The 8,023-nt window shown below is 47.8% G+C and overlaps 1 long non-coding RNA gene across 1 annotated transcript; it reads right to left on the bottom strand.

Annotated features, from left to right (window-relative positions):
• Window positions 1-1,833: 1,833 nt before the first annotated feature.
• Window positions 1,834-7,697, bottom strand: LOC122470801. Its single transcript, XR_006293996.1, has 2 exons — window positions 7,450-7,697; window positions 1,834-4,072 (listed from the first exon to the last, which is right to left on the bottom strand). It is a non-coding gene; the product is annotated as an uncharacterized LOC122470801 (long non-coding RNA).
• Window positions 7,698-8,023: the final 326 nt, after the last annotated feature.

Here is an 8,023-nt window from a genome sequence, read left to right as displayed (position 1 = left end):
AGCCACAGAAGGATGCACAGAGAGAGACTTGGAGCAGCAGGGTGGAGGGAGACAGGGCTCTCAAATGGGGAGTGGGGGCGCCTAGGGGGCTCAGTCACTTAACCGTCTGACTCAACTTAGGCCCAGGTCATGATCTCACTTTTCCTGAGGTTGAGCCCCACGTTGGGCTCCAAGCTGACAGCGCTTGGGACTCTCTCCCTCCCTCTCTGTCTGCCCTTCCCCGGCTCATGCGCTCAAGCTCTCTCACTCTCTCTCTCATCATAAATAAATCAACTTCAAAAATAAAATGGGGAGTGGGTTGGCCTGCTGTGTGCTCCTTAGAGATCTATAGGAAACGGTCCCCAATCTCAGATGCAGAACTAACCCAGGCAGGAATCATAATGAGCCACTTGGTGAGCCAACCGAGGAGAAAAGATGTAGAATGTCCTTCCGTTTGCTTCCTGTTTAATTTTGCCTGAAGAAAACCTCAGGGCAAGTGGGAATGAGGGACAGGGGTGCCTGAGGCCATCTCTGCGTTGTCCCTGAGCCTGGGAATGGCCCACAGCCTGAGGCTCCGGGTCGGGGTGTGCCACATCAGTTGGCCGGGTCACTCCGTGTCTGGGCAGTAAGGCCACCCCCCTCTGGACCCCGACACTAACTCTGGGATGTTCCCTCCCTTCCACTTCACGATTATGGTGTTTCGCTGCTTTTGACTTTCTCTGCATTATGAACACTCCCAAGGAAACACCGTCATATGAGTCATCTCTTAGTCGACAGGCTGTCCCTCAGAGTCCCTTGACAGAGCGGACAGGTGACCAGCTTCTACCTAGCCTGGGCTATGAAGCAGGAGGTTCTGTGGAGTAATCGGGGCAAGGAGGAAGGCCACAAGTAAAGGACAGACCTTCGGATTTAGGAGACCCATGTTGACCTGCGGTTGCCCTTCTAGAAAACTCCAGGGCCGTTCTCAGTCTCAGCTTGTCACCGGTGGAAGGAACCCCACGCCTGTCATCTTTGCCGTGTTGCACGGATGGGACGAAATAGTGCGCAAGGGGGTGACCTGTGTACCCCAGAGCCCTCTATCATCACTTCCTCAGTGAGTGATCTTTCCAGAAGGACAGACGAAAGAATGTCAGTGTATTAATTATTTCGGGGTGGGGGAGGCTGGCTCTCCTCCTGACAGTGGATGATGCCAGGAGGGAAGAAGAGGAAGGTGGAAGGAAAGGCCGACCTCCTCTTTGGATGGAAGTTTCTCGGGACCTCGGAGCCGTTACAGTGTATCATTGGTGTATGGACTGCACTCCCCGTGGTGCCCTCCAGCAAGGGGCTTGGAGTTGTCTGGCACAGTTCGGCTCCTTGCTGGAAAGGATGTCAGACACATTTCACTTAAAAGTATCCGCAGGGCCTAGGGCAGAGCCGGGCAGGTGGTAGCCTCTTAATACATATTTGTTTGATAAATGAATGGTTGAATGATCGAATGACCTTGTTTCTGAGGGTTGTTCCAAACCTTGCAGTTGGATTAAACATATACGAGCTCGTTTAGCCAAGTCTCGGGGAAAGAAGCTTCAGGCCCGCACAGAACCCACTCCTTACTTTAAACGCCTCTCAGAGAAGAAAAAGAGAAAAAAAAAAAATGTGTTTCAAACAAGAACACCCAGCTGGTCCAATTTTCCCGGAAGCTGCTTGGGTTTAGAATGCTCAGATTCGCTATGGCAACTCACACCTAGTTCATGTGTCATTTCCTGATGGTAATTCATTGAAACATAAGGAAAAAGAACCTCGCATGCACATGAGGTCATCAGCCTCGACCGTGGTGAAAATCCGTAGAGATTGAACACGTCCTAGAATTTCGGGAAGGTCAGTGAAGCCACGTGAACGTTTATTAGAAAATTGCTTTTGTGTGATGAAGAGTGAGGAACCCGCACGCCTTAATTTTGCTCCTAGAGCCCTGTGGTTTATTTATCCTAGATTTGACCCACTTTTTGTTTCCGCATCTCACTATTCAACTCAATACGCACGGGTTGAACACTTACCTCACGCCTGCCCTTGTGGTGGGTGCTCTGGGGAGCACTGCCTTATTTTTTATTGGCTCCAGAAATCAAGAAAGTTCATCCTCAGCTAAAGGACTGAACAACAGCGTGTGAGGGGCAAAGTCTGGGTGACGTACTGGCTCTGAGCGCCAACAGGCCTGAATTCGCTCCGGGATTCCGGACTGGGAACACACACCGCTATAACATAAACCTTCTTGCCCAAACCGAACGGATGCCAAGGCATTTATCGAGCGCGGAGGGATTGCCTAACAGTAGCTATTTAGTGTGATAATGGCGTTTGACAGTTTGCACACAAACACCATTGTCACACTCCACAGCTCTGCTAAGGAAAATCTGTAGCCACGAAGGTGCTAACATCACCTCCACATTCCACCATTGCCCGTGGCCACCATCAGGGAAGCTTCCCAGCTCCACAGAGTGACCTGAGCAGAGAAAACAGGGGTCACGACCGGGGAGCGTCTTGAGCAACAGGAAGACGAAGATGTCAGGCTTCTGTCGGGAACAGCTGAGCAACCAAAGGGACCCCCTGCCTTGTGCTTGGTTACCACCCCCCCCCCCCCACAAAGGCCTCCCACCAGCAGGAATGAAACACCCTATGGAAATGGATGGGAAATCTGTTTGCATCAATTTGCTAAGAGGGTTAAGAGCAAAAGAATCCCTAGCGGGAACTGATTTTAGGAGACAAAGACTCCGTGGAAGACCGTATTATAAACTGTAATAATATGACCAGATCGATGGGTCCTCCTCAGCTCTTACCTCCTCGTCTATCCCCATCCATTGCCAGCAAATTCTGCAGTCTAAGGAGATTGACATTATTTTGCATGGGGATGTGGCGTTTGAATGTGCTGTAATTTACTCTCAGGAACATATATCGGATGCGAAGGCATCCAATGGTGCTCAGGTTTTAAATCTTATTCGCCATAGTCATTTTCCACCGTAGTAGTGGGTGGGAGACGAATGGAAGGTAAGGACAGGGGGGAAATGGAGAGAGAGGAACTGTTCAATTTTTTGTTAATAATACTCATTTTCTAGCAAAAGGGAGCCTCCTATGAATAAATCCCTTCTGTTTTCCTGGGTTTCCTGTTAAAAATGGTTTCTAACTGCTATTTGAACTCCCGCCCACGATGGAGAAGAAGAGGAAATAAACCATTTTCACCTAATCCTTTATTTTCCCCCAAATGCTAGGAAAGGCAAAGGTTGGGGGCCGGTTTCTTTTTTCCCCCAGGATAACTGAGTGGTTACCATTTGGCCAGAACCTTGCTGTGGCCATAAAACCGGCTCCTTTTTAACAACTGAATATGCACCGTTTGGCATTTTTTTTTTCGTAAAAATGGCTCTTACTCATATGCAGACCACGAAATCACCCTCTTCAACCTAGAATGTGCAGTTATTAGCACACTACAAAAGTCTCTCAGTCTCCATGGGATTGGATGTTGAACCCTGTTTCCGTTTTTCCTTACCTTCTTGAGTGTGTTGATTTGCTTACCCTCCTGTGAAACGACTGACTTCTTCTGGTTCAGTCTGAGACTCTCACTTGCCCTGACAGGGTGTGGTCATTTGCAAGGTAGCAGGAATGTGCCACATGGCCCACTGGTAGCCCTGATCTCTTCAGACGGCTTTGCCATGACTCACACCGAATACAGACTCTAGAAGTCCAGATGGCCCCCGTCACGCCAACTCTTGGCACTCTGGGCACAGCCATGGTGGACACGCTCTTGTCATGAACTATCTCGGGGGTTCCTCCCCCATAGTCAGGCTCATCTGCTCTGGCTTTGCCTGCGGGACTTAGAACAGAAACCCCCACTTCCCGGTCTCTCAAGGGATGTTGTTGACCGTGACAAGAGACTCCAGAAATGTCCTGGCCTCAGTTAGGAAGAAGCACTGGGAGGTGAACAAGTCACTAGTTAGAAAGGTCTCCATGCTTGCAGAACTCTCCATCTGGCAAAGGCTTGGACCCATTTCACCTCTCAGGCTCTCACAGCGGGGGTCTGAGCGTGTCTCCACTTCTCCGGGTGGCCCCTGTGTGCCTGAGGCGTCTCCACAATCTGCAAAAGACAGAAAAGGGAAGCAAGAGTGAACAGGGAAGAAGAGAGGAGGAAGTTAACGCGTTCCAGGTAAAGCTTTGCCAAACCACTTTCTATTTACCAAAACTTCTATTTCTTTGGTCCAAGAAATTGTCTCAAGGAAAAAGCCCTTGAATTTGGAGAAAAGATTTTCTTGTCTACCAATTTGTAGACAACCTACAAGGTTGTCCACAGAGGCACTGTGTACAACAGCAAACATTACAAGCGACCCAAATGGCCAATGAGAGGAAAAAGGTAGGTAATATATGTAGAATATAATCTGGTCATTGAAGGTGACATTGTAGAAAAAACGGTTGCTGACTTGGAAAAAGATTCAAGGTATTTATTCTATTGAATGAAGCAGGTCGTTTACAAAACATCCCATTCGTAGTTTGAGCTCCTTTCAGTGAAAGTGCATATAAGCCTGGGGCAAAAGCATCAGACGTTATCTCTGAGTGGGGGAATTCTAGTTTGGCTTCTCCCCCCTCCTTTTTGCTTCTCTGCCTTTGTTCATTTCTGCAATCAATGTGGTACTTTCATAATGAGAACACTAATTAGAATTCAAACAATTTTTTATTATTTTTTTTTTATTAAAAAATTTTTTTTTCCAACGTTTATTTATTTTTGAGACAGAGACAGAGCATGAACGGGGGAGGGGCAGAGAGAGAGGGAGACACAGAATCGGAAACAGGCTCCAGGCTCTGAGCCATCAGCCCAGAGCCCGACGCGGGGCTCGAACTCCCGGACCGCGAGATCGTGACCTGGCTGAAGTCGGACGCTTAACCGACTGCGCCACCCAGGCGCCCCTCAAACAATTTTTTAAAAGATTTTCTTTCTTTCTTTCTTTTTTGGCGGACTCTGTGATAAAAATTCCTTCTTGCAAAAACGCTGTTCTGAAATTGGGAGGTTAGAGCTTACGGTTCTTTGGGGCCAAGCTTTCAAAGTTAGTGCTGTGCAGAGAGAGAAGCTTCAGGCTAATTTCCTGGCAAGTTATTAGTGAAAGACTTTATTATGCAGAACAATTTTATTGTCTTATTGCATCCATCGAAAAACACGTATTTATTGAGTGCCTATTATGTTCTCAACGATTTTTAAACATAGAATGGCCCTCAGCTTTCATTATTTCTTTGTTTCCGTAGGAGCGGTTAGCATGTCAATTGTCAAAACAGCATAAACAAGCAAGTAGAATGTTTTCAGTTTTTTTTTTCAAATGCCATCCAATAATATACCATAATTGAAAAAATTAGCAGTGGTTAATGCCAGGATCTACTTGGATCTTTTTTTTTTTTTTTTTAATTTCAAAGACATTTCTCATTGGACAGCTTGCAAAAAAATCTTTTGTTCTAGTATTTTCAAATTTAACAACTGCCCTTAAATAGTACCAGCTAATAAAGAACAGGATGTTTAGAAGCAGGTTGGGAAATGATTACACCTGTTACTTCCTGTAAAAAAAAAAAAAAAAAAGTAATGCATGAGGCAAAGACGTTGAATGTTATTCAGGGTAACGTGTGCAAATGCCAGCAAAGTTTTCTGCAGTTGGAAAGGCCCTGAGGGGGGCGCCTGGGTGCTCAGTTGGTTAAGCTTCCGGACTTCGGCTCAGGTCATGATCTCATGGTTCGTGGGTTCGAGCCCCGCATCGGGCTCTGTGCTGACCGCTCAGAGGCTGGAGCCTGCTTCGGATTCTGGGTCTCCCTCTCTCTCTGGCCCTCCCCTGCTCGTGCTCTCTCTGTCTCTCTCTCGAAGATAAATAAAAAGCATTAAAAAAATTAAAAATAAAATAAAAGGCCTGAGGATCCTTACTTCTGGGATCCTCTTACTTCTGGAGAGAGGTCGCATGTGAGGCATTCCTAAATGGCCGTCTATTAAAATTAAATTTCTGTGCCGTGTCCCCCTCTCTTGTTCCTCGCCATCCCAACCTGGACTGAATGTCTAGACATTTTTAGTTGCTGTGGTCAATTCAGAATGCAGTTTTCCCACTGAGCCCGGGGTGTGAAACACAGGCTAGCCTGGGTTTGCTCCCTTTTTTATGTGATGGATTTCTTTTCATAAATGGGGAGGGCGAGTTCATTAAGGAAGAGGCCTTTGCAACTGTAACTATTCGTTATGCCTTGCGACTCCTTGCAAATTGTCTTAGATTCCAAAGTACCAGATAGACCCCAAAACTCGCCATTCTTTCTCACAACGGATCTGGGTGCGAGCAGCTTGTCTTTGCTTTTAGATTTTGTTTCCCACGAGCTGAGAATGTTCTAGAGCCAACCCCAGAGGACTGAGTGCTTGCTGGGTCTGTGAAGTGTCACCTCACTGCAAACCTAACCCATCAGCATTAAAACCAAACATTTCTTTAAAAGCAAAAGATAAATGGAGATGCTTTTTCTGAATTCCAAATTCACAATTACTGTCATTTCAAACAGACGTATTAAAGGCATCAGCTTGATTCTTCTAGGCTGTTATAGTCTAGATAAAGGCAAAGCAAGTCAGTAGCACATACCTGAGCCTTGTCATTTTGAAAGTACATGGAAATTTTAAAATAGAATGTTCTTGTCAACAGAGAGCAAAGACCTCTTTCTTTCTTTCTTTCTTTCTTTCTTTCTTTCTTTTTTCATTGCAATCCATCTACAAGGGAAACATCTGGAAAGCTCCTTATGCCTGCATTTATTATCCACATTTATTGCCCACCAGGAGTGAGGGAAGGATCATCGGGAAAATTCTCAGGCAAGTTGGGGTCTCAACAGGCTCTTTTTAAAGAGAATTGCAGAGGCTTGGGGATTCCTAGAAACCGGTTTTGTTTCTGTGCAAGCGTCCAGCTGTTTTCAGGGCTGTCCAGGGAACCATAGGCTGGACAGAACGACTCTGAGGCTGGCATTCCAGAAGCACCAGAACGAAACACGGGGAGCCTTGCTGGCATGCTAGCCCCAAAGCATGGGGAAGGGGCGGGATTCCTGGCCAAACAAACCCCCTCATTCCAATTATCCTGCTGGTGGGGTCTTGTTTGAAGGCCTTGGTGTTATTGTTAAATCAGACCATCATAAAACAGGAAAGGGCTCCGTGTTGGCCCGAGGACACAAAAGTCCAGGCCGCCTCTGGGCCCTCGACTCCCCCCTAGCTGCCCTTTCCGCTGCTGGAACCCCCAGAAAGGTGTCCGGCTTTCTCGGGCTTTCTGAAGAAACACAATCATCACTGCAGACAAACTCAAATAGGCTGTGGTTAGGTAACACTTCCCGCTGCTCAGGTGCTGTGCGGGGTCTTTGGAAACCCCTGGGACTCGGCACACCTCTGTTTCTGAGAGTCTGTGGCCCCCCCCAAAGAACAGCTCGGTTCACACAGGGGAGTTGTTAGGTGCTCGGGGAGGGGACGCTTACCTTCCAGTCCGTGTCTGTCTTGCCTGGGCCCGGGCCCGGGCCCGGGCCTGGGCCTGGGCCCTTCTCTGGCCAGTGGACGGCACCTTCGACCCCCCCCCCCCACCCCCCACTTCTGCTGGGCTGTGCCGGGCCGCCTGGGCACAAGCCCCGAGCTTCTGTGGGTTTTAGGTCTTTCCCTCTCCCTTTATGGGATCCGGGGTTTTAAAGTAAACAGTTCTCTCTCTTTCTGATAAGTCACATTAAATTATTGATTGGGAGGCAGGGAGAGCATGACCTTAGCCCACTAAGTCATCGTCACCTTTGGTCAAGCACGCTAAGCCAGACCGGAAAGCCCAGCGCCCCCCTCTGTCCCGTGGCGGCGTGAGGTACAGGCAGGAACGGAGGCCGTCGGGGAAAGCCGGGCCGTTGCTCCTGGTGAACACAGGCTTCCGCTCAGAAACCCCAGCGTTTTACTTTTTCCTCACAGGAAGACTGACGTTTATGACATTGGCGTCTCCTCAGATTTCTTAGCGTCAGAGAAGCCACTTGGTTATAGGAACCTTTAAATCAAAAGATATATTCTTGACTCATCCTA

The sequence above is a fragment of the Prionailurus bengalensis genome, chromosome D3 (genome assembly GCF_016509475.1).
Source record: "Prionailurus bengalensis isolate Pbe53 chromosome D3, Fcat_Pben_1.1_paternal_pri, whole genome shotgun sequence".
Lineage (NCBI taxonomy): Eukaryota > Metazoa > Chordata > Mammalia > Carnivora > Felidae > Prionailurus > Prionailurus bengalensis.
Note: the sequence above shows the minus strand (reverse complement) of the source record. Positions and strands in the feature narration are given on the sequence as shown.